Source organism: Ascaphus truei, chromosome 10 (genome assembly GCF_040206685.1).
Source record: "Ascaphus truei isolate aAscTru1 chromosome 10, aAscTru1.hap1, whole genome shotgun sequence".
NCBI lineage: Eukaryota > Metazoa > Chordata > Amphibia > Anura > Ascaphidae > Ascaphus > Ascaphus truei.
Window position 1 is genome coordinate 17,319,741 of NC_134492.1, and position 24,658 is coordinate 17,344,398.

General features: G+C 40.8%; 1 protein-coding gene across 14 annotated transcripts in view; it reads left to right on the plus strand.

Moving 5' to 3' along the window:
• DAB1 (DAB adaptor protein 1) overlaps positions 1 to 24,658 on the plus strand; it is a 585,647-nt gene that overhangs the window by 327,617 nt on the left and 233,372 nt on the right. The window contains exon 3 of one of the 14 annotated variants that reach the window (XM_075616019.1): positions 21,765 to 21,877. The exons of the other annotated variants lie outside the window; for them this stretch is intronic. The gene's annotated coding sequence lies outside the window, so the exon portion shown is untranslated. The remainder of the gene's footprint in view (positions 1 to 21,764; positions 21,878 to 24,658) is intronic. 14 annotated transcript variants of the gene reach the window in all.

Consider the following 24,658-nt stretch of genomic DNA (forward strand, 5'->3'; position numbering starts at 1 on the left):
TGTGACCCTCCACTGCGCTAGAAAGTGAAATTGAACTGTCGCACCAAGCTTGGGAGAGCGTAAGCGCCATGCATGTGGCCGCAGCTTTATGAACCAGGGAGAAGAGAGAGCTGCAGATGCCAGGTAAGTCCACCTGGAACCCCTGATTGCAGTGGCCATTTCATGATCCTGGTTATAACGCGGTCTCATTATGTGGACCTCGAGCACCACGCTATAACAGGGTTCAGCTGTATTTTGTATTTGTGCCACTTTTTAACGTCTATCACTCCTACAGTAACACATTCCGAGTTATCCATTTGGGGGTGGGAAGACTCACTAAACTGTTATATCAGGGTATGGAACATGGCATTACCTAAAACAGGATGGGACATTATGTTTGCTGTCTTAACACTTCATTCACTTACATATTTCCAGCCCAGTACTACATCTCATTAACATTGGGTTAACATCACGTCATATTGGCATAACTTCATATAATGTGTCATTTTGTAAGTCTGAGCATTACTCCTTTCCAGATTCTGATACAGGGCTTTTGTGGAGTAGAGAGAGAGCATAAAGGAGAAGCAAATAACTCCGGAAATAACACTATCTTATACCTAACTCTGGCATTACATGCAGAGACCATGGATTAACGTTACATTATTGTGAATACAGCATTACTGTTAATGTTGCGTTAAGTAGCATAACAGAGCTTTGTGAATCTGGGCCTTGGTTTAATTACATTTATTTGAAAGATCATAATTTGGAAAAGAAATGCCTGCCATTTGTGAGTATAGAATATATGAATACTAGCAGTACCCGGCATAAAATATACACCGATCTAGGAGAGCTGAAATGTACTAAACATTACTCTTTGTCCCTTCTTCCCTACCTTACTCTCCCCTCCATCATGCCCTGATCCTCTTTGCACTCCTTGCCTTATTGTGTCTGCTCCTCTCTGTATACACTACACTCCCTCCTTATCTCATCTGTCTCCTCCCCCTTCTACTATCCTTGCTGTCTCTTCTTCCCTCTCTTTGCACTCCCTCCTGCCCCATGTGCACACTGCTCTCCATTACCTCCTCCTCTTCTTTACCCCTCTGTCTTGTCCTCTCCTTGCTGTCTATCTCTGTTTCCTCCTCACATTGCTGTCTCTCTGTATCCTCTCCCCTCCTCCTTGCTGTATCTCCTCCCCTCCATCTCCATCATGCCCTGCTCCTGTTTTCACTCTCTCCTCCTGTTTTTCACTCCCTGTCTTACTGTTTCTGCTCCTCTCTGTGCACACTACACTCCCTCCTCTCCTACTCATCTGTCTCCTCTTCTCCTTGCTGTCTCTTTGTTTCCTCCTCCTACTCACCTTGCTGTCTCTCACCTCTCTTTACACTCCCTGCTGACCTATATGGACACTTCTCTCCATTCCATTCACCTAGCTGTCCCTGGGTGAGTGACAGGCTGCTCATCCTATCACAGAGCGGAAGGGATGTGCAGCCTCACTGGTTGTCCCTGGGGGAGTGACAGGCCTCTCAGTCTATCACTCAGAGGGAGGGATTTGCAGTCCCATTGGCTTTCCTTCGGTGAGTAACAGACTGACAAGCCAACAAAGACGGGGTTGGATGCTCAGCCTCACTGGCTGTTCCTGGGTGAGTGACAGGCCGCTCAGCCTATTACACAGGGATGTGCAGACATCCCTAGAGTTTTATATGGTATTTTTTTCTTTTTTAAATCTAGTGCCTCAGATTTGCATTCATACAGTTGTCAATTTTCGCTAATCCACATAGCGAAAATTAATAAATATTTGTATTTTTATATCAATACTTCAAATAATTCGATAATATTAACTGTTACAAGGTTAGCACAATATTACCCATTTTTAAACCTACATTTACAGTCCTTTTGTCAAATAATATATTATTGTCATATCTTCTCACTTTGCCCATGACTTTGTCTTTCATATTTTGGATTGTATTTAATTGTTGTTTTGTCATTGTAACATTGAAAGCTTGGTCTGAAAACAGAATTGATACAGGGCAGAGTAAAGAGCAAAGTGTCTGGCCGTTAAGTACTTAATCAGGCTAAAGTACTGATTTATATCTTTAAGAACATAAGGCAAGATGAGATGAGGTCAGCTATTGCTTGTAACTGTTAGGAAAAGGACAGTATCCATCAGAAGAATAAAGGTCAATAGTATGTTGTAATTTACGTAAAGTCTTTTATAAAAAATATAGTAATTGCTTCCCTCTTGTATCTCAGTAGACACCCATGGGACACACCAAGAGTATAAAACGTAGAGTAATGCAGGTGCAGTTCTAATATTTCCTGAACATGTCTTCAGTGAAATATGTTTCTAATAATAGTGAACGTAGCTGGAGCACTGAGATAGATAGTAGAAGCCAACTCATGTTACATTTCTCAGCTTTTGATTTAGGTTTGTAACATTGAAATTACTTGATGTCTTTTCTTGAAGGTTTGATGTGGTCTTGATTTATTTACCTTGTGACTACACATGGGACTCACATGGATTTTCAAAACATTCATCTTCAGCCAAACCTTCAACCTGTGATCTTTGAGTTCCTTTACATTTGCTAAAAGGTGCAATTTCCCAGTTTTAAAGTCTTCATTTTGCTTCCTTAGGCTGTGGCCATGTTTTGGGAGACGGCGAGGAGGAGGTGTGCACGGCACAATCACAATGCCTTAAGGCAATGTTCGCAGCCATGGACCATACGTGCGCCGGCGCGCAGTGCGCGAGGAATCAGTGAAATTTGATTTCATGGCGCGACGGCCAGGTCATGTGTGCGGTTCACTCAATGAGGTCGAACCAGCTCCGTGATGTCATGAATTTTCAATGGCAGGGGTATGTCACGACCAGGCCCCAGACACACCCCCAGACACACCTCCCCATCGCGGCTAGCCTGGCCAGGAAAGACTCCAGCTAAAACGCGGGTGACGTCACACGTGCACACGCCTCCGGGCCGTCTCCCTTTTATAAAGTATTTTAATGCTTTATACTGTACATGGAGTCTGAAACTCAGCCCTCAAGGGCCAACAACAGACCAGCTTTTATGGATACCCCTGCTTCAGCACAGGTGGCTCATTCAGTGGCCCAGTTGAAGACCAAGCCACTGATTGAGCCACCTGTGCTGAAACAGGGATATCCATAAACGCTAGCCTGTTGGTGGCCCTTGAAGACTGAGTTAGAGACCTCTGCTTTATACTGTACAGTTAGTGTTTCCTTTCATTATGCAATGACTGTAAATCCCTCAGCGTTGGCATGGCAACCATTTCTGTCGTGGCAGTTCCTAATCAATATGCCGTGAAGCCGTCTTCCCATTGCTCTGGGAGATTCTGCTCTATTCAAATGAAAGACAGCTCCTTGGCATATTGATTAGTGACCATAGACTGAAAGGCAGGCGATCTGGAAGATTAAATGTGCAAGGAAAAAAAAGCCGAATGTCGCATATTTAGTAAAAGTGCAAGATTTGAAGGTGCTTGTTAAAAGTTAATTACACACTGCGGAATATGTTGTTGCTTTACAAATAGGAGATAATAATAATACAGTCTTAAATACCATATTAATTAGTGTCCTGTATCATCTCCCCACCTGTTCTTAATTTATCATGTACTTAGCTCAGGGGGGGGGGGGGAACTCCAGTCCTCAAGGGCCACCGACAGGTCAGGTTTCCAGGATATCCCTGCTTCAGCATAGGTGTCTCAGACAAAGACTGCACCACTGATTGAGCCACCTGTGCTGAAGCAGGGATATCCTGAAAACTTGACCTGCTTGTGGCTCTTGAGGACTGGAGATGCCCACTCCTGCGGTAGCTGCTCACCACACTTTGTTTCCTGATGCAAGCAGTACATGCCAAGAGCAGAATACTTGGGTAAGAAGATGTTAAGAGATGTTGACAAGAGTTTAATATCTTCCATTCAAGTCAACTATGCTTTAATGGCTCCCAGCGATATAGGATAGGGTATTTTAGTCAATTTAACACAGGAACTCATTACGTTCACTTGATTTGACGGTAAGAAAACTGTCTGTTTTCAGTTTTAAATTAAAACATTAATAATATGGGGGTCATTGGCACACAAGGTACAGATTTAGCCAGACTTGCTGTTTTTGGTTACTGTGACAAGGCCTTGGTTCACTGCAGCTCACTCGCGGGCCAGCGACAGCCAGCCAGCAGAATTATTTGTGGGGTTTATCTATGTAATTGCAGTTCAGTATGGGCCCGGCAGAAAACTCACTGAATATCTTTGTCCATGGCCGCATTGCACAGCACAAAAACGTAATGTGTTTCTATACAATATTATGCACTGTAACAGTGTCACTAGAAATGTCTATAGGGGAGCACTAATGCCTCTCCAAAAACCTGGCTAATTTAAACATGGAATAACGGAAACAAATAATAATACAAAATGTATCAATAATATAGAGAAGGAAAAATACTGTGGGATTAATGGAGGTAGGCGTCGTCTTGCCGGGGAGTCAATCTCAGAGTCGCTAGATGTGGCAGGATGCCATCTTGGATTCTCGCATCTGCCTTACGTCCAGTTTCATGATCATTCAGCTTGGCTCTGTCCCCTCTCTTTCCTCTCCCTGACCGATAACGACTCAATGCGTTTCGCCTGAAATGCCTCGTCAGGAGTCTCTAATTACACATCTATCTATTAACCTTTATATACCCTAATCAATTAACCTAATACTTTATTGAAAACATATAATACAGTTTAAAAGCTTGCTAAACCATGAATTTTCAATGGCAGGGGTATATATAGCATAACGTGATACAATGCAATAACAAGACACGCAGTACGCAAAGGAAAACCTGGGATTTCTACATTATTGCTTGCTACAATGGCCAAGAAAATCTCAGCTTGAAGTAAAAATTACTTTTGTGTTTGATCTCTGCTGTTTGTCGTGATTATTCTTGCTGCTTTTTTTTGCAATCTGAGAAATTGATTTTTCCACCTCTCTGTCTAAACACCTTGAAAATATCCTTTTATTATTTGAGTAAATTGAACAGTGGTGATAGAGGGAGAAATACCACGCCAATTTAAATATAGGTTTAAAGTGAACAAAAAAAAAGGATATTAAATCTTGATTGATCTTTTACAGAGCATTGCATACAGTAAAGAGGAAAACATGGTCTTTGGTTAGGATGGTCGCTGCAAATGTTGTTAAAAATAAATGACATGGTTATTCGTATTGGTCACTAGTGCAAATAGTATAAGCGATGTACATTATCTGTACACAATGGCTTGTTTTAGGTACAGTAAGCTGGAAGTTTCTATGTAGAAGCAATGGTTTTAGTTCCCTGTCGGGCAACCAGCACTAGTTACATGATGGCGAAACATGGATTCTTTAGGCCAGGGGTGGATCCTGCTCAGCTAAAGATTTAAACTTGCTGGTGTGTTGCTATCGGGGATAAGGGTCATGTGTATACAAAGGAGAGAAAGACCCCCTAAGATGCACTCTGCTCCACTAATATGAAAATAAATAAATGTTATTATAATATACAAATATCTGTATATGGAAAACAAAATTCTAATTAAAACCTATTCCTAGCGCTAGTGCTAATAGTGATGTCCTGAGTAAACTGCTCAATAGCATAAGGTAGTTGTGTAATGTGCAATGGATGCCAGTATGACACAAAACGAGAGACCCCTCCCTTTGTGGAGCTGCTATATATGAGATATAACTTGATCCCACGTAGGAGATATATCATTCATGCATTTGTGTATATGATAATAATGCACTGATGATGCTACTTAAAGCTATTTGCCAAATAAGACAAACATAGCTGTAACTAAAAGACTAATTAGCCACAATATGTTTCACAATTGTTCCACAAATGGAGGGGTCTCTCGTTTTGTGTCATACTGGCATCCATTGCACATTACACAACTACCTTATGCTATTGAGCAGTTTACTCAGGAGATCACTATTAGTACTAGCGCTAGGAATAGGTTTTAATTAGAATTTTATTTTCCATATACAGGTATTTGTATATTATAATAAAATTTATTTATTTTCATATTAGTGGAGCAGAGTGCATCTTAGGGGGTCTTTCTCTCCTTTGTATACCTCTTATAACGTACCACAAGATAAACTTTTCATGAATAAAACTCTTTTGCTACACGCTCACAGAAATTGTGTTGAACTTATTATAAAAATATAGTTACATTTACTAAACATCACTTGCCGTGTCATGGTAGCACAAACAAAACTACACCCTTTCCGTAGGTAAATATCCGTTAGATGGATACCTACTAGTACTGTAGTAGTTTTTATAGCATAATTGATCTAAACAAGTCACGCATGTTATCATTACCATCCGGGATGTGATCAGTAATTATTGTGTTTATTGATGATTTATATTTCTGTGTCAGAGTACTGTATCCAGTATAAGACCACCAAGTTATGATGTTTTAGGGAGAATAAATGATAACTGATAAAGCTTACAATTTAACATGTCAATAAACACGAGAATATAATGGAGGTTCATTTATCAAAGTCTCCCAGGAACAAAAATACTGCATCAGATTTATCACAAGAAAACATTAGCACTGATTTCAACAAGAAGGGTTTTCCTTGATATATGTGATATATTTTTTTGACCCCGTTTTCTAGCCAGGATAAATGACCCCCCGATTACTTTTTAATATCACCCACATCCAGGTTGATGTACAGGAGGAAACATACAGAACACCTACAAGCTCAAATTGAACCCCCAAAAATACCCACAACATATATATAAGCATATAAGTTTCACAGAGGAGTGCTACTGAGCATGGCAATATATATTTAAAACCAGAGACATAACATAAAACACAGACAAAGCTCAGTGCACATCCAGAAAAACTTATATACGGTACAGTGCCTAAATATACATGTATAAATAACTAATAAATAAAATGGTCTTTTAGTTTAACATTTTGGCCAAATTGTTGTAAGCCCTTGAGCCAAACTTCACGGCAGACCACGTTCAAGGGTCCCTACACTAATATAAATTCTTAATAACCTGTGCATTGCCAGGAAGAATGATTTATAATAAATCTGTCAATATAAGTTGCAAAAGTACTAAGTCTGATTGAAGCTTTTATTAACCTGTACATTACCAGGAAAAGCACTCTGTAATAGATTTGTCACAATCACACTGCATGCAGGCAAGTTCCCCTGATAGTTGGAGATGCCATGGAGTGAGCTTTTAACCATTTAAATGTGGGAGGGAGTGAGCTTCAATTGGATAGGAGGTTGCCACCCTCCAAAACAGCCAAGACTAGCTGCACAAGAATTATAAAACATACAGAACACCTACAAGCTCAAATTGAACCCCCAAAATACCCACAACATACATATAAGCATATAAGTTTCACAGAGGAGTGCTACTGAGCATGGCAATTTATATATTTAAAACCAGAGACATAACATAAAACACAGACAAAGCTCAGTGCACATCCAGAAAAACTTATATACGGTACAGTGCCTAAATATACATGTATAAATAACTAATAAATAAAATGGTCTTTTAGTTTAACATTTTGGTCAAATTGTTGTAAGCCCTTGAGCCAAACTTCACGGCAGACCACGTTTCAAGGGTCCCTACAATTTAGGCACTGTACCGTATATAAGTTTTTCTGGATGTGCACTGAGCTTTGTCTGTGTTTTATGTTATGTCTCTGGTTTTAAATGTACAGGAGGAAGTAAGCATTTAAATCATTCCGGGTTTTTTTTAACTTGTTTTTTTATTGCATTTTTATTAAATTATTTACTGGGGTAAGGAGGGGAGTACAGAAATTAAAAATAGGATAGCCAAGGGAAAGTAAAATATGGACATTTCCATACAGTTCCAACATGCGGGGAAATGCTGTTCCTCCACTGTTCTTGGTTGTCACAATAAATGAATGAAGAATTGCATTATGAACTTGTGAGTAGAGATGTACTTTGTACCTCTGTCCTAGAGGAGACCCGCACTTTGAAGGATTTGTTTGACATTTCCGCACATACATAGGATGCATCTTTGAATCAATCTATAGGTGATCCGGAAAATGATATAAGATTATAAAAGATACATTAATAATCATTCAATACTAGAAAATAAGGTAAAATACAATACAATCCTAATATCATAATATCATAATAGCATAAACTGTTCCCGATGTGCTTTGTGTGTTTGTTCAAAATCATTTTCTGTGTTTTCAGCTTTTTATTTTATGATTCTAATTTTTATTATTGGTTTGACATTTTGTGTTTTGGTCATTTATGTTCCCTATGAACTTTTGTCGTTCTAAATTTGGAGGGTCTCTTTGGGCAGACTTATATCTCCTATATACTTTCTCCATGGTTCCCAAACTCTTAGGAATTTTTGGACTGTATCATTTTGCACCCCTGTCAATTTTTCCATGAGACATACCCTCCATAATGTCGTTGCTTTCACTTGGTCCAGGGTTGGCTGTTCTTGTTTCCAGGCCTTTGCAATTTCATACCTGGTAGCCGAATATATATGTATCACTAATTTATTTCCGTATTTTCCCAGATTTTCTGCTGGTCTGCACAGTAGTGCTGTCCATGGGTCCATTGGGAAAGTAATCCAAAGAAACTCTTGTATCATGTTATGGGTGACTTTCCATAGACGCGTGACCTTCAGGCATTTACACCATACAGTATATGTAGAAGGGTATAGTACTATTGATGAAAAATGTTATTTGCATTTTCTTTCATCAATAAATGTGGAATGTTTTAGGATCCCTTCGAATATATATCCTCCCAGCCCTCTTGATCAAGCTCTTCCCCTATATCCTCCTCCCATCTCTGCATAAGTTTAGGTATTGTTGTGGACTCAGTATCCAATACCAAACCATACATTGCTGAGATCACGTTATCAGTATTAAAATACAGGACTCAAAGAATTTACTCACTCATCCACCATGGGGCTGGCACAGGAAAGAGCCCAGATGCAAAACCTATTCAGAAGCAGAGTGGACAATCGCCATCCAGCATCCCAAAGTCGCACCCCATAATGCCTGGCGTTGTGATATGCAAGGCATTATGGGGCATGACTTTGGGAAGCAGATTGGTGATTGACAGCTCTGCTTCCCATGCGTGGCTGCAAGTGCTGATCGAGCAAGAGCGGCTAGCAAGTGCCCATCGCACATGCGTGGGCAGCAAGCACCGATCTTACATGCATGCAGAGGCTGCCCCCAAATTCTGCCGCCGCGAAATGTTGCCGCCTTACGCCTGGGCCTAATGGGAAATCTGCCACTGATTAGATGGACTCGTTGTAACTCTGCCTTTTTTATTCTGTGTTATGTATGTGTTTTGCTCGTTCATTTTCATTAAACCTACTCCCCACTGAGGACAATAACAAATACTTTTGATTCTTATTTGTATGTATGTACAGTATACATTAATAAAGCGTCGACAATGTACGTAGTGCTTTACAAAGTTACAATACAAGGTAAATAAATGCCAATGTGGATAAGCGCCTCGGTAAATGACAACATAAGTCATAGGGAGAGCCTGCCCCACAGAGCTTACAATCTAAGTGCTGCTCATCCTTCACTTTCCTGACAGTAAATGTTGATGTTCATTCGGTGTCAAGTTCCCATTTGAGAGTAATATTTAAATAATGCATAATAGGAAACTTGCCATTGGAAACGGTCAGCAATAAATCACTGAGTTATACTATGGTTCAGCAAGTCCTCTAATTCAGTCTTCTTACGCTTCCTCTCTATATCACAGTATACCCTGTATAAAATGATCTGGGTCACGTCTGGCCAAGATTATGCTTTATCAGGAGTTCAGACTGTAAGAAAGGATGCTACATCAAACAAAGTCATAAGGCCATTATCCTGTAAGGTGTGATAAGCGCAGGTGACGTGCTATCCTATGAAAAGCCCCATTGACTTTCATGGGTCTTTTCCTGCAATAGCACTTCACCTGCGTTTATCACACCTTACAAAATAAGCCCCATTGTGTGAGGATTAAAGCCCCTAACAAAGGGGCAATCAACTCCAGTCCTCAAGATCTACCAACAGGTCAGGTTTTCAGGATATCCCTGCTTCAGCACAAGTGGCTGTGCCACTGATTGAGCCCCACGTGCTGAAGCAGGGATATCTTGAAAATCGGACCTGTTGGTAGCTCTTGAGGACTGGAGTTGTCCACCTTGCCCTAACCCTTTGAACCCACACAATATGCCTTATTGTAAAATGTTAGTAACCTTTCAAATGTCTGAACTAAAACAAGATTTACTTGCTGTTATTTGTATTTAGTTGCATGACTTTTTAATAATATTCCCAGTCATATATCCTAAATATTTTCCCAAGATTTCTGGATGCGGCAGCAGGGAGCAATGTATATTTCGGATTTAGGGCATATGTTATTAAAAGTCACTTACCCATTCAAGCATGTAGAATCTATAGCCTCTCAGTTAATGACATATTACTAGACATTTCATTTAAAAAATGACATGCCTCACCAGACTTCTTTTTTTCCATCCCTGAGAGTGTATTTATTTTATTCATTGTTTCTAACCAGAAACAGCCATTAGAGTCATTTGACTTGTTTCCAGGGGAAGACGGGGTGAAAAATGCAATAATCATACTATCAATCAAGGCACTCTGACTGTGTAACATGTTCTGCAAAAAGCACATTAAAATGGAGTTTAGAGCAGCGTTGAAAGGGGCAGAGTGTCTGCTGGCGCACTAAATGACACCGGGGAACTGTGCACTGTACTGTATGAACCTCAGGAAGGAGTCTCAAGAGAAACCTTTATTTTTTTCTGTCTCAGATTCACAATACCAAACTTTTAACTTTTAACAAGATCCTTATTGATGCCCTCACAGAATGTCTCTGAATTAAAACTGAGCATTTAACGAGCTTATAATAAAATAAAGGCAGGGAACTAGTAAAATAATTACAAGAGATATTCAAATCTCAACGGGAGCCTATGCTGTATGCCAGGGGTGCACAATTCCAGTCCACACGCCTCCGCCAACAGGTCAGGTTTTCAGGATATCCCAGATTCAGCACAGGTGGCTCAGTCAGGGTCTCGGTTGAAGACTGAGCTTGTGATCGAGCCACCTGTGCTGACGCAGGAACTGATTGAGCCACCTGTGCTGAAGTTCGGGCTGATTGAGCCACCTGTGCTGAAGCTGGGATATCCTGAAAACCTGATCTGCTGCGGGGGCCTGAGGACTGAGCACCCCTGCTCTACTGTATGTGTATGTTGGCGGAATATCTCAGTATGTTAGACTCACATATGTCTGCACGATTACACTAACGTCTAGCAGACTGAGATGGTCCCCCAACATACACATTGAGCATAGGTCTGCTCCAGCTGAGATTTTAATATCTCTTAATTATTTCAGTTGTTCCCTGCCTTTATTTTATTATAAGCTCATTAAATGCTAAGTTTTAATTCAGACATTCTTTGAGTTCATCAATAAGGATCTTGTAAATAGTTTGGTAGCAATGTAATCTCTGATGGCACCCCTCTGTGTTCATTATATGACATAATACAAGTTTGAGCAGATTTTCCCTTCTATGTTGAGATTCACCATAATCAAAAACCTACTCTAGATTAGCATGCAATTCACATGGAGAATGTGCACACTTATCAGTGTCGCCTACAGCAGGGGGTCAATCCAGTCCTTAAGACCACCCCCCCCCCCCAACAGGTTAGATTTTTGGGATATTCCTGCTTCAGCACAGGTGGCTTAATCAGTGGCTCAGTGGTCTCAACTCCAGTCCTTAAGACCCCCCCAACTGGTTCGATTTTTAGGATATTCCTGCTTCAGCACAGGTGGCTTAATCAGTGGCTCAGTCGAAGACCGATTGAGCCACTTGTGCTGAAGCTGGGATGTCCTTAAAACCTGACCTGTTGGGTTGTCTGGAGGACTGGAGTTGAGCAACCCTGACCTTCAGGAATGTCTGTAGAATGTAGAATTTTCAGGATACTGTATGTATCAGTAACCGAACAAATAATGTTATCATTATCTTTCCTGAAAGTGTAACCAGACTTGTAGTTCTTTTCCAAAAGCCTAAATCTTTAAATGTTGGTGTATATATATATATAATATTTCCATCATTATCTTGGGTTTCTGTGACATTTTTTGGTTGCAATTGAAGACTACTTATAACAAGTCAGAGTAGAGTGATTTCCCAGAAACTGTACATGTCAATTATGAGTGCAATATACAGTCATGTACAGCATGACATCCTGCATTTCTTACCCTGCTTAAAATGCAGCACTTGAAGTGATATTGACTATTCGTGCCCTTGCTTCATGTGCAATGGGAATAGTAGTGTAGTCTACTTGCATATACAGTACAGTTTAACATAATGGTAGTGAATATCAAGAAAATAACTTCCTCTAGCACGCGCTTCTTATTGATGAGATAGGGAAAATGTCCTTCACATTAGTATCCCATGCAAGAATGTTGCCGATTGCATTTCTTACATTTCCCATCAATTTTTTCAACCACCTGCCTTGTAGACTGACCTGGGTATATTTCAAATAGTTTTAATGTTTTTTCCAAAAAGGTAATAAAATAAACAAAAACAAAGACAAATCAGGGCATTGAAAACAGTAGTAACCCGCAGAATAATATATTCACTACTACTACTAATAAAAATAGTAAAGATAAATCCATTAATAGTACCAATAGTATAAAGAGCGAAGTAAAGGGGACATGGGACAGCCTTGTCTCGTTCCATTTTTAATATCTATAGTTTCAAATTTAGTCCCTGATAATTTGATTAGTGCTGCAGAAGATTGATAAAGGGCTCTAACTCCCTCCTGAAAAGGACCCATAAAACCAAAAAACTGAATTACTCTGTCTAGAAACCAGTCGATTCTATCGGAAGCCTTTTCGGCATCAATGTTTAGCAGAATGGGTATGTTCTATTAAGTCTTTTTGTTGAATGGATTTGTTCTATTATATTTATCACTTTTCTCGTGTTATCGGAGGCCTGCCTTCCGGAGATGAAGCCTACTTGGTCTATGTGTATTAACCTGGGTAGAATAGGTTTTAGTCTATCGGCTATAATTTTGCTGTCAATTTTAATGTCTAAATTTAAGAGTGCGATAGGTCTGTAACTACCGCACTGGAGAGGGTCACATCCCGGTTTATGAATAATAGCTAGGTTAGCCGTGGTCATTGTTGTTGGGATTGGCTTTCCTTCTATAAATGAGTTGAACGTCTCTAGTAGAAACGGAGAGACAGCTGGGAGGAGTTTCTCTTGTAATAGATATTCGATAGCCCGTCTGGGCCTGGAGATTTAGCATTTTTAAGATTTTTGACTACATTAGCCACTTCTGAGTGATTTTCCCGTTTAGACTCATTTTTTTCAGCTGCCGTCAGGTTTGGGAGATTGCAGCTTTCTAGATATTTGGCTATGGCCTCTGAGTTTGATTGTGGCGGGCAGCCTTCCGAGCAGTTTAGATTGTAAAGATTTGTGTACTAGTTTGCAAATTCAGGCACAATCTCCTGTTCATCAAGTGATATCGCTCCGTTACTTCGCCTTATAGGGGGTATTTGTGTTTTTGTTTTTGCGCCTCTCAGCTTTCTATTTAATAACCTACCCGCTTTATTTCCTTTATCGTAATATAGTTGTCTAGTCAAGCTGAGAGCTTTCTCTACTTCTTCAAATTGTAGTTTTTTGAGTTCTGTTCTTAAATTAGTCAGAGCCCTGTATAATGTCCCTTATGGTCTTGCTTGGTGCTCTTGCTCTAGACCGTGGATCTTTTCTGTCAGTTCTTTATACAATTTTTGTTTGGCTTTTTTCTTATGGGTGGCTATAGATATTATAACTCCCCGTATAGTAGCCTTGTGGGCTTCCCATACCATTGCGGGGGAGTCTACCGTGCCTTTATTCAAATTAAAATATTCTCTTAGGAGAGAGTTATTTTTTTTACAACTTCTGGGTCATTTAGAAGGGACTCATTTAATTTTCAGTGAAATAGATTGCTTCTGGTGAAAGGGGCTGGTAGGGTCAGTTCAACTGGGGCATGGTCTGACCAAGTAATCAGTCCGATGCTTGATTGCACTGTAGCTTTAAGAATATTTTTGGTTATCAGAAAATAATCGAGCCGGGAATAAGTCAGATGGGGGGTTGAATAAAAGACTGACCCTGTGCATAGAATTAGAATGCATGCAAAGTTTAAACTGTGCTCCCTGTATACCCACCCCCAGCTACACATTACCCATGGAAACATATGGTTCCAAGTCTGTGCAAAACACATGCATACATTTATGCCACGAAATGGAACATGCTTCTAGCATACATTAAATCTGGCCATTTCTGATGCTTAATGCTTCTCCTCCATAGAATCAGCAATTATAATAATGATAATAATAATTGTTTTTGTATAGCGCTTCTAGTTTTGCGTAGCGCTTTACAGCGACATTTTGCAGATAAAGTCCCTGCCCCGTGGAGCTTAGAATCTATGTTTTTTGGTGCCTGAGGCACAGGGAGATGGGAGATGGGAGGTGGAGGCAGATAAATGTCAGGTGCAGTAGAGTTTTAACTTTTAGCCATGCTATAAACTCATGCCTGTCACCTGTCGTAGCTAGCCTCACTGGTTGCAAAAGGGTTAAAGTAATTTAAGGATGACCTATCAAAGTTATATAAGGCCACCCATTTCAGGCAAATGCTTCAAGATTGCAAACAGATTTTTCTTTTGTGTTTCTAACCTTAGGTCTCTGTCATAAAAACAGACAAAATAAATGCAGAGTTTTCTGCTAAAATTGCATTTTGCCAGCAGTTTGTTCCTCTGTTTGATACTGCATTGCCAAGTACTTCTCTGTAGCTGCACTTCTCCCCTTCTGTCTTTAACTCTCCAAAGGCAATTTCCAATGTAAAATGTAATTGATAAATAATGTATCTTTAGCAAAACTGTAAGAAATCACGACGATTTTCTTTTCATTTATGATTTATTCTCCTCCTGTCAAGTTTAAGGGTTTCTAGGATTTAGGGAACAATTAACAGAGGGTAACGACTGCATGGATCTTATTTTGGCTCATATTTTCTAAGCAGTCTTCAGCCGTAGGACACCTTCAGGTGCTGAAAGTCACCTTCCAGTCCATTGATTTGAATAGGCTACTGTATAAGGGGATATTTTAGCACTTCTAAGCAGGGGACTGCTTAACACAAATTTACCTTTGTTTTGCACGTTGAGAAGCTTTGTCATTCATGTGAAACCAACCACGACTAACGTAAAAAAATATGCGCTTTTAATGATCCCATCAAGGTTTGAAGCTTCAAGTGACATTATTATTGTGTTATTCATAATATCACTGCTACAAAAGACACAACATTGGATAAACAAGCTTGTCAAATATTACTCCTTGTAGCTCCATGGTCTTACAGACTTAAGTGAGGAGCTTTTTGAAGTTAGGAATTTTCTATTAAAATACCTTGGACATTGACAGTCATGCAAACAATATTGGCTGCCCCAGAATAAACGGGAAATGAGAGAGAAATCCTGTTTGACAAAGATTACAATCTAATGTTAGGTGAACTGAGACGTGCCATGTATTCAGTGTTGTACAGTGTGATTTTGTATAGGGAGTGTTCTAGGTAGAACAGATACTACAGGTATAGCAAGATGTTCTGTCCCTAGCGCTGCGGATCTTTAAGCAAATATCAGTTTTTGCGCCTGTGGCAGTGCCTGCCGCGATAGAGCTGTGGGGGTTCCCTGCTTCTGAATGGGACCCCCAAAGCATTAATCCTTCAGTGCTGTGACCACCACAGCTGCAGCACCGAAGCCTGTAAGTCTTGCTACATCTGTAAATAGTAAAAGAAGTGTCAGCTATAATAGACTTGTAAAAAAGGGTATATTGGTGGTGAGTAGTCTACTCAAAAGCTTAATCTTTAACAAACAAAGAGAGAAAACAGCGCACTGCCAAAGTGGGTCCCATGCCAAAGTGTTGTAAAAAATCTTCTTTATTTAATCCATCTAAAAGTGGAGGTTAAGACCCTCCTACGCGTTTCGTGTAAACATACAATTTATCAAGGAGCACTTTGGCTTGGGACCCACTTTGGCAGTGCGCTGGTTTTTCTCTTTGTTCTATTTACACTCTGAGACCAGCATCTCTCTACCAGGCTGCACGCCTCTACAGGACATTGGAAAAGGGGATTTTTTTGAGTATCATGTACTGTATTATTGAATACCTGTTGTGAGTCCAGGAGCCATCCCAATGAGGGCTTGATTTAGGTTAGGTTAGTTTAGCCTTTTTCTTGCCCTTCAGGGATTATTGGTTCTTCTGGGGACTTTACTTCAATTTTCTCACATACCCTCATGTCCATTATTGTTCATCTGTCTATTACAATTATACAAGGGATCAAGCGTTGAGCGCCTTTACCACTTCAATTGTTATTCTTTAACGAGTAGCAATTTCAGCTGGGATTTGATGGTAGGGAAAGCAAGTGTCTGGCAAGTAATATTTGTCAGCTACATCTATCATTCCCATGGATATACGTTTATATTGCACTTTTAATACATTTCTACATAGAGCTTAAGGTCATACGTATAGGTGGAGAATTTATAGCGGATCTGAGATTTTAATTCACACTTAATGTAGGAATAAGTAGACAGTGGGCTTTGACTGCAATGTAATTACTCAGTCTCTGGATCTTGAGCCTTTAAAGCCAAATAGTGTAAAACATTGTGAGCTGTTATTTTTACGCTCCTAACATGTAGTAAAAATCTAAAAGGTTAAGCTACAGTACAAGAGATACGTCTGGATATCTTTTTAAGCACTGCAATATGTAAAACAAAATAGCTTTAATTGATTATCACAGTAATTGAAAGGTTAAACAATTTGGTGGTGCCATGCCAAGCTCTCCATTTAATTAGCAATTTCACCTGTCGCTTACTATTTGCCTCAGACTTTCTCACTTCGCATGAAAAGGCTCGAGGACTAGAAGCAGAGCCTGATGTACAGACTAGAAGAGCCTAAGGCAAAGCTTGTGGCTCTCATTGCCCAATGAGGAGTGCAAACACTGTATTAAGCTTTATGCTCGGAACATACAGCCCTCATTGAATACAATCAGGACATGTACATGCGTACTGTCTAATAAACATCACCCTTAATCTGCAACAATAGGCTGAAGAAAAATAAGTGAAGACGTGCACACTGTACATGTCATGGCACACCAAAGCCAAGGCTATCCTTCTATAAAGGATCTATATTACCACAGTCTGGGATGTGCCTTTATTACTCTTTGAGTTTGTGAGTATGATAATTGGAGATTTCTCTCATCAGTCAAATTTATCTTGCAATACTGCTGTAACAGTGCTTTCCCCCACCCGATGGGAGATTCTGCCAATGCAGCGTGTGTGGTGCATGCTACCTGTTGATAAGCAGGAGGGCTGAGTCGTCCGCCGATGGATGTGGGGCCACAGGACAGGTTTCGGGAGTACATACCCAGTATGGGTCTCTAGCGCTGCAGCGTCTCCATCTGTCGCAGGCCCCAGATGTATGGAGGCGATCTCCTATGATAGAAACAATTCCTCTCCTTCCCCAGTTTCACGGAGTGCTCACCACAAACAAGGCGGGACCACGACTCTGAGCTGGGGATATTGATAGCCACCGACCAACAACCGAGCAGACATGTCCGGAGTGCAGAGTGGCAGTCATATAGCCGGGTCAGGGTAGGAGAGGTCAGATTGTCACTTGACAGAGGTACTTGCCATGGTCAAGGAGTGGAGAGATTGGATAGTCGTTGATGCGGTGCTGTGGTCCAGGGGTAGAGATAGTAGAATAGTCGAGTCCATAGCCATAGTCCAGGGGTCAGAGAAGTCAGGAGTCCGGGTGCAAGCTGAGGTCACAATACATGAAGCGAAACAAGACAAGGCAAGGCAACAGGAGTCTGGAGGTAAGCACACAAATGAAAACAAGTTTATGCTCAGCCAATTTGCCAAGGGCCTGGCTGAGCATATAAAGCCCAGAGAGCCAATGGGGAGGCTGCAGGGAGTGAGCATCATAGGTATCCCATTTACCGATAGGCAGGGGCAGAGTCAGTAGCAGCTGTGGGGTAATAGATTGAATTAACCCCTTGAGTGCCTGTGTCAGCGTGACGGCTGTGCGTAGTCTGAGCGCACTGTGCGCTGCCCATCTCGTCACGGAGGCGGAGTGTGGAGGCAGTCGCTGCGGTGTCTCTCTTCCTAGCGGCGCCTGCGTGGAGGTTGCGGCTGATGTGCGTTAACCATGACGTCGTGGGATGCGTCACGGGACAGAGCCTGGAGATGATCCCTGCGGTGTCTCCCTGTCTAGTAACGTGGCGCCTGGGCACAGGTTGTGGCTGACGTGTTGCGAGATGCGTGACAGGGGCGGGGCCTCATGCCAATCCTCAAACCCTGTAAGATCACACATCAGGCAGGAGGTATATGAAACAGGAACGGTTTATTCTGTTCAGCTCAATGAAATCACAGCAGGCCTCTGCCCTATGCAGTCTCTGGTGTTGTATCCAGTTGCATGAAGGTCGCTGGACCAGCACTACTGTTCAAGGGCCCCTGGAGCAGGCCTAGCTCTTCCCTGCCGCTCTAGCAGAAGCAGGGGAAAGGTACACACTCACTCTCCCCCGAGGGGAAGAGGAACAGAGAAGGCCCAATGTTCAGGCAACCTGTGTGTGACCTGCCTCTCAAGTGGGGAGAGGCACTGCCTAAATTTGGGCGGCACTCCCCTTAAATACAGCCAGGAGGAGGGCACCAGGTCTGACTCAGGATTGGGCAACCCAGACCTGGTTCCACCTCCTCCCCCATCACTCAATGGCATTGCTGGGAGTTGGGAAACCCCATGATAAGTACTGGCAGGCCTGCTCTTACCAGGGCTTACTGCCAGTGAGGGCAGACTGGTAGCCAAGAACCAGTCCTGGCTACACTGCTCTATGTTAGTTTCTCTTCTCTCCTTTGGTGATTGACCCCCCGCTCCCCTGCTGTTTTGGATATCCTTCTATAAAGCCAGGTCTTGGTTCATGAACTGAGGGAACATCAACAGTGTGATGATAATACCATTAAAATATTCAGTAGTAATAAGTCAACAGACATTTTTAAAAGACCCATTTTTCTTATATATAAAATCAAACAAGCATAAGGTATTTCTTTTCCCATAAAACAAGGAGATGTTTAGATGAGGGTGACAGGCAGGGGGTGGACTGGCCTGGGGGCAGGGGGCATCCCTGTATGTATGTATATATGTATGTATATATATATATATATATATATATATATATATATTTATATATATATATATATATATTTTTATATATATATATATATATATATATATATTATATATACATATATATATATATATATATATATATTATATATACATATATATGTATATTTATTATATATACATAGTCTGTACTTGCTGTGCGTGTTTATTGTGCTTTTGTATGTGTTTGGAGCTCTCTCATTGTATTGTGTATGGAAGACATGTGTGTATGGTGTGTGCATCTGCTGTGCGTGCTTCTGAAGATGGTGGGTGTTGGATACGTGCAGAGTGCATCTGTGTATGGTGTGTGGACCGCCCGATTCTTGGGCTAGTTGGTTGGTATTGCCCGGCAGGCTAAAATTTGCCAGTCAGCCCCTGGCGACAGGTGAAAGTACCCAGAGTGCCAGAGCTTAACCTAGGGTTATCAGTGATGGCCCTCTAAAATTATGTGTATATTATGGAAGTCTAGTGACACTACTTACCCTTACCAGAGGCCAGGGGTGTCAGCCTCAAAGGGGGACTCACTTTCTTGAAATCTCCCCTGTGAGTAGTAGAGAAAGGTGACATAAAGTTAATCTTACATTGACTAAATATGAGATATGTGGCATATGATACAGGTCACAAGAAAGTGAAGCATGTACTTTTAACTGCTGGGTTCCACTATTTAGGTTAAGACCAAAACTGACTAGTTGATCTAGGTTCTATCTCTGCTATCTCTTTTCTCATACAAAAATAGAAGTTGCTTTGGCAAACATGGTGTCTACATGTGTATATTAATTATACAAATGCCACAGTGAACATTGCATCCTTCTAGATATGGTAGAATGACAGTTATAGGGTATTTTCTATATTCAGGTATTTTTTTATTCAAAATGAAAGCTATTTTTCTCCTCCAAGCCATAAAGGTGTCACTGGAGATTGGGTAGGGGGGAGGGGTGTGGGGGGGGGGGGGGGGGAGTCTAAGGGAACGCTCTGAAGGTAGGCTTATTCTTTTCTAAAGGCAGGGGATTTTGAGGATAAAAACCGTGTATTTGGAATATGACTTTGAAATTCAACATAGAAGGTGTGTTATGTCAATGACACACAAGAATTTCCATATTTCCAACTTCAAGCCTCTTTGAAGAAATCTGATGGTATTATGTGGTAACGTGATTAGATTTTCAATTTCCCCCCTGTTATTTTATGAAACTGTCTGCATATATTGTACTGTATGTTTGTTGTAACACTCATTTTTTCTGTAAACTATACACTGTACTATTTTTGTATTGCTTTGAGCTCTAATTGAACTTTGCACGCTTTGAAGAGTAATTGCATTTTCGGACATATTTTTACTACAACAGATTTTTCTGTGCTAATTACATATTTTTCTTAGTCAGTAGGGACCCAGGGCCTCTAGCGATAATACTTTTCTTTATCCTTGCTCATTGCAGCATTTTAAGGTGATATTTGTGACACATTGAGGGAAGATATTTCTCATTAGGGACCCTGTGGGGAGATAAATCTGTCAGCTGGATAGCTGTGTATTAACCCTTGTCACATATACAAGTTACGCACTCACAGGTGTATCGTTTGTGACAAACAGTAATACATCTATTCTTAGGTTATAGACACAAACTCCTGAATTAGATGTATAGCTATAACCACACCACTTACTGCAACAGTGCACAGACCAGATGTGCCTATTCCAAGAGTGCACATGCCAGATGTGCCTATTCCAAGAGTGCACAGACCAGATGTGCCTATTCCAAGAGTGCACAGACCAGATGTGCCTATTACAACAGTGCACAGACCAGATGTGCCTATTACAACAGTGCACAGACCAGATGTGCATATTATAACAGTGCACAGACCAGATGTGCATATCACAAGAGTGCACAGACCAGATGTGCATATCACAAGAGTGCACAGACCAGATGTGCATATCACAAGAGTGCACAGACCAGATGTGCCTATTACAAGAGTGCACAGACCAGATGTGCATATTATAACAGTGCACAGACCAGATGTGCCTATTACAACAGTGCATGGTTTTGGGTATAGAGTCCACGACAAGATTTTTATCACAGTTTTTTCAGTGGCATAAAATGAAAGCACTTTTCTACAAACACCTTCAGGACAGGGCAGGATTTGCTTCTCTCTCCCCCCATTATTTTGCAGTTCTGTTGTACATTCTTTTTACATCCTTTTTTATATATCTTTACCAAGTAATACATTGTACAGCTGCGTGCTGCTTCTCTGTGAAAGAAGCAAAATGTGTATTTTTCCTTGCACTCCTTTACTCGCTTCTCCAGCAAGCAGACTGTGGAAGGAACAGGCTGAAGAAAACACCGTTCTTCCCCCAGTAACATGATAAATTGTGGAAGCCCTGATTGAAAATTCTAATCACAGCCGTGTAGTCCTTCAGATCACAACCGGTGACAGTTGATTCACTACTTTTCATGCTTGCTGCCTCTCACTGCTTATGGTGTCTCTTATGCATGAGTCTATCATTAGCACACAAAGCATGATGGATTGGTTCAGGTACCTCTCTCCTTAGAACCTGGGAAATGCTTCTCTTTCAGAATCACAGAGGCAGCGTGTGACACCGTCATGAATGAAAGAAGAAAGTAATACAATATTGGATGTGCCTGTTCACTGCCGCTGCTTAGAGAGACAATGATGCATTATGGGGAATGTAAGTATACTCCTGCCTGTTTTTCCCTTGCCTCCCCAGTAACTGATGCAGAAAATTATTGGTCACAATCAATGCAGAAACTTTGTCTAGCAATTGCATTAAAGACTGTAACATGCGCTCAAGACCAGACCAGTAAATAGTTTTGTAAGACGGCATGTAGAGATGAACCAGTGCGCAGTCTCACTGACTCTCAGTAAGATCAGCAGGGATGTTATGGAAGGAAAGCATAACTTCTAAACATTAGGATTCTGCTTTAAAGCTAAACCAAAGCTGGTAAACACTAAATAATAATGCTTTGTTTTAAATCAAACTTTGTCATGCAACTATTTTGTATACATCATATTCCAAAAGTTATTTGATTTAATTTGAGTGACTTAAAAAAAAAAAAAAAAAAAATGTAGGTTTTTGTTCTTTTTCACAAAATAATGTTGTCCCCTCTTCCTTCCCTTGCTTGTCTGGACTCACTCAGAATAAGCACGTATGTGAGGGGATTTAGTTATAGGCTGTCTAGTATTTACAATGACAGTGATTGTCAGAGACAACTTCATGTTGTGCATTTTCCCACACTATCCGGGCTCTTTACCTGCACACTGTTTCACCAATAAAAATGACACTATTAAAAGGGGTTATTCAGCTAGTAATAACAAGACTAATCTGAGCTGTGTGTGGGGAACTCCCTCCTGAGATTTGCTTGGAGGCTTTTTATTGGCTCTTTTAAAACTGCTGATTCTTCCTGGATATAACATGTCGTATACAAGCAGGATTAAGTATTTCCCTCATATCACCATCCCCCCAACACTACTCACCCCCTCTGCAGATTGTAAATGTGTCACAGAACCACTATAAAAATGCGGGGATAAAAACAAGATATATGCGATGGAGGAAATGAACAAAAAAATTCAATAGATCCAAGCCACGGTTTATAAATAATGTTTTGTTTAGCTTTTTCCTTAGCTAGGTATGTAAATCTGTTTATATTTTTGTACCTTATAGCTGGTATTGTTGATACATTTTCTGGAGCAATACTTTTGACAGATGTCTGTTCTGATACTTTAATATAATTTCTAAGCATTTTTAATACAGAAAAATGGAAACATTGAAATTGACAGCAGATACGGACCATTTAGCCTGCCTAGTGTGCCAATTTCTCCCAATTACTCTGAAAGCATGCTGCTACTTTTTAAACCACATAGTATTCCCAATTGTGCGGCTTAATTTGTCTCTGAAACGTATTTGAAGAGCATCGTATACAAATATTCTGTGTGATGTGACTGCCAAGAAAAAAGAACTGTTAATATTTTCTTAGGTGTAGAATCCACACAAAGATATGAGGTTCCTGGGCATACCCTTAAAAAGTGCCCAGTGCCCAACTAAGGAACATTCAGTCCACCTGTTATTTTGATAGCCTGGTCAATCAAATCTAGTCTGATTCCTGGGCAGATCTACCTACAGATCTGTGGATCTACGGGGCAGATTCACGAAGATCTGTTGTGGGTTAAGACACCTGAACAAGCATTAACTGCCATTGACTTGAATGGGAGTTAACGCCCATTCAAATGCAGTAACTCAAAGGGACCTAAATCAATAACCCCCTCAGATACTTTTTGGTTAGAGCCAGCACTTCCCTCCCTCAAGCTCCATAACTAAGAGTCAACCCCACAGAGAGTACCCAACTGCAGGGTGCACAAACTGGGGGATCCAAGATTTTCTGGGGGAGGGGAGGGGCGGCGCTTACAGAGGCCCCGCGATCTTCCCGAATGCATTTAAATTAAATGCCGGGTGAGCAGTGAGGGCCTCTATGAGGTCCCTTAACTTGGCTCAGGTGGCTTCTGGCGACACGTCGCCCTGGCAACACGACGTTGTGATGTCAGAACGACGGCGCCATGGTAAGGAGGGGGGGGGAGGGCGAGCAGGGGGGGAGAGCCGGCACGGGGGCGTAGGGGAGAAAGATTTCCCATCCCTGCCCTACTGCTCTTCATCTACAGTGTATCTGACCATGGTATAACAAATATTAGTTAGCTAATGTCTACAAGTTAAAGAAATGTTTGGACATCATCTCAACTACATTCCATCCCATTAATTCTCTTGTTTCCATTTGATTCTAAATTACTAATTTTATAAACCAATAAATGTGAACATTTAAGGGTGTACATTTTATTATGCTTGACTTTATGTACAAAGTAGAGCTCTACTCACAAGCTCACAATGCAATTCTTCATTTATTATATCAGCCAAGAACAAAGGAGAAACAATGTTTCAGGTCCCCTATGGACCTTTCTTGTGAAAGGTCCATAGGGGACCTGAAACTTAGTTTTTTCCTCTTTTCTTGGCTGTTACAATAAATGAAGAATTGCATTGTGAGCTTGTGAGTAGAGCTGTACTTTGTACCTCTGTCCTAGAGGAGACCTGCACTTTGAGGAATTTGTTTTTCCATGTTGTGTTGGCTGCACAAGTAAGATTCTCCTCGCCTGAAACTGTTTCCCCGCATTTTGGAACTGACTTCATTATGTGTCACTCACTAGCTTTATTACCTCTGGGAAATATTAAATAAACGGCGGTATTGCCGATTGGCGTAGGATGGCCAGAAAACTCCTATTTACTTGAATTTGAGTTTAGTGCCGTATCTGCACTATTAGTTTTTAATCTTTATACTTCCCAATTCTATAGTGGAATATATTTGCTGATGTTAATAAAAAATAATAGTTATAATGGTACAAAAAGATGAAATATTGTTGTTATATTTTGCGTGCATGAAATAAGGCTAGCAAATTCAGCAGCCAG